This window comes from Suricata suricatta, chromosome 6 (genome assembly GCF_006229205.1).
Source record: "Suricata suricatta isolate VVHF042 chromosome 6, meerkat_22Aug2017_6uvM2_HiC, whole genome shotgun sequence".
In the NCBI taxonomy this organism is placed as follows: Eukaryota; Metazoa; Chordata; class Mammalia; order Carnivora; family Herpestidae; genus Suricata; species Suricata suricatta.
In genome coordinates this window covers 116,676,583-116,679,075 of record NC_043705.1, presented here as the reverse complement: position 1 = coordinate 116,679,075, position 2,493 = coordinate 116,676,583, and the positions used below count along the sequence as shown (strand labels likewise).

The 2,493-nt window shown below is 43.5% G+C and overlaps 1 protein-coding gene across 1 annotated transcript in view; it reads right to left on the bottom strand.

Annotated features, from left to right (window-relative positions):
* Nucleotides 1–307, bottom strand: part of PRKAA1 (protein kinase AMP-activated catalytic subunit alpha 1) — a 35,497-nt gene extending 35,190 nt beyond the window's left edge. Inside the window, exon 1 of the mRNA XM_029940957.1 lies at nt 126–307. The gene's annotated coding sequence lies outside the window, so the exon portion shown is untranslated. The remainder of the gene's footprint in view (nt 1–125) is intronic.
* Between the last annotated feature and the right edge of the window lie 2,186 nt (nt 308–2,493).

Sequence of the window (2,493 nt, the reverse complement as noted above, 5' to 3'; positions counted from 1 at the left end):
CGGCTCCCCGCCGCCGGCCGTCGGGCGCAGACGCTCCCCCTGGCGGGGCGGGCAGGGGTCGCTGGGAGGACCGCCGGTACCCCCTGCCTCGCGCGGCGTCGTTTTGGCCTGGGGCGCCCGCCCACCTGCGCGCGGGAGTGGGCTTCCTGAACTGCAGGGGAGGGCGGCAGCCCGTCGGCTCCTTTCCTCTGTGGCGGAGTTTCTGCCGGCGGTGTCTCCCCGAGTCGTTCCTCCTGGGCGGGGAGACCGCTCTCCTTGTGATTCCGAGGGGGAGAGTTGGGCACCGAGGAAGACCGCCCGCGTGCAGCGGTTGCGTGGCTTGTTACCAGTGCAGCGCGAATTGAAACATGGCAGGGGACACCGCCCTGCCCCTGGTTTCTAACCTTTATGTTTTTCCTGCTCGGGTGGAATCTAAAAGCCGCTGGGAGTTGTCAGTTGCATCTTTGAGGGAGTTTCCCCTTTCTCCACCCACCTCCCCTCGCTCTTTATTGTTGTTACTTTAAACCAGTAAGTTGTTACTGGGCACCTCGACAGCTCAAGTAGCGTTGTTGGTCTTTCCTCCTTCTGGATGCTTTTTCTGAAATTTCCTTCCCAAAAGCTGGCTCTGTTGGAAGGAGCAGGTTGGGAATATTGTGAACGTATATTTGCTCAGGAATGGGATGTTACAGACATAGGAATTAATCTTTTTCGAACGTCAGTAAAATGTAGACTTTGAGCTGAAAAAAAGCTTAAGTTGCATCAATAAAATCAGTCGACAAATATGTATTGTGCTTGTAATGAGTGAAATTTACTCTGTGCAGACGTGGTCGTGCCGTATCACTGGGGAAGTAGAGAAAGTATGCTTATTTGTATTAAAATTGTGAAGCCAGTTCACTACTCAGTTGTATTGCGCTGACATGGGCAAAATCTAATGTCCAAAAAAACAAGATATGATCTCAATTTTGCAGAGTCATAGCATTTGGGCCAGTGTCAATGGGCAGAGTTGAGCTCTTCAAGAAAATAATATAAGAAAATAAGACTAAAAGTGATACCCTTTTTCTTCCTAACCAAAGCTACCCAGCTCCTCTGATTTTCTATTTATGAAAAGTAACGTGCATTAAACTTTGCTTTGTTTCAACCAACAAACCGCAGAAGCAGCAAAAGCTGGACCATAGATCGAATAAATACAGAATAGTTAACAACTAGCCTTGGATACATTTTTATGGGCCGTATGTATTCTGAAGAACCAGAAAGTTAAGAAGTCTTTGACTACTGATATTATTTGCGGGATGGGCAGCGGTCAGAGTTGTAATTTTTGCTGTCTGGTTTCTTCACCTTTACTTGTTTGCCTTGTGAGTTTCTGCAGCTCAGACATTTTGGATCTCTACAAAACAGAAATAACTTTCTGGATTGTTTGGGGGGGGGGGGATCTTTAATCCCCTACCCTGAAATGTTTAAATTTAAATTTGCATCATATCTAAAATTTAGCCGTGCAAAGTTCTGTTATTTCTTTTAACCTAAAAGAAAAAATTGCAAGATACCTCAGCCCTGCATGGTTAAACCACAGAGGATCTCTTACAAGGGGGCAAACTGAAGCTAAATTTTGCAAACCAATTGCCAATCTCTCACAAAACTATGAAAACCCAATTAAGAAAGTAATACAAACTTTTTTAACAGAAAATCAGTTTGTTACTGCTATAATGTTTTATATTATAATTTTGTTTAATAAATATTTCTTAAATGCCACTATTCACTCAAAGCATTGTTGGGGAAATAAAACCTTAGATCAAATAATTGAATAGGAACTTACAGATCACCTTATTTGGTCTCCTATCATATCTGCTCTGTTTAAGCAGCTTTTATTGCTGGGATTTTTTTTCTTATGATGAGTTAAAAACTGAATTCAATTAACAGTTTCTAAGAAAGTAATAAGCTTCCTTTAACCTTTTGCTATTCTCTTTCCTTCATTCCTTTTAAAAAGTTTTTGTCAGCTTTTCTTCCACCTTCTCTTCCTTTCATTCTCCCATTGATCCATCCCCACACCCTCCTCTCTTTCTTGAAGCACTGCCAGACACTGTGGATAAATACAAAATGGAAATTCGTGGTCCCTACCCTTGAGGAGCCTAGGGTGACTGTTCTCTGTATTCCTGTCATCCAGGACAAAAAATATTCACATGCTCAACATTGTCAGGGTAGATGCAAAGATAAGGCAAACTGTAGCTTACCCCAGTTTCCAGACCCATCAGTTGTAACTCTCCCCCTATTCTCAGCAGATTATATTGGAATATAAGTGGACAGGAGTGACTTTACAGGAGCAACCTTGATTCCACACTAGTTTAGGAGGGAGGGATAAGTAAATTGTTTTCAAACTTCAGTACTGCAGCTTTTATTAGTACAACCAAGTTGCAGTACATCTTGGTGGCTCAGATGAAGACATGCCACGATGACCCAACACCGAGGTGGAGAATCTCCAGTAGCAGGAGTAAGCTCGGAAACTAGTTGTCAACTGTTTCC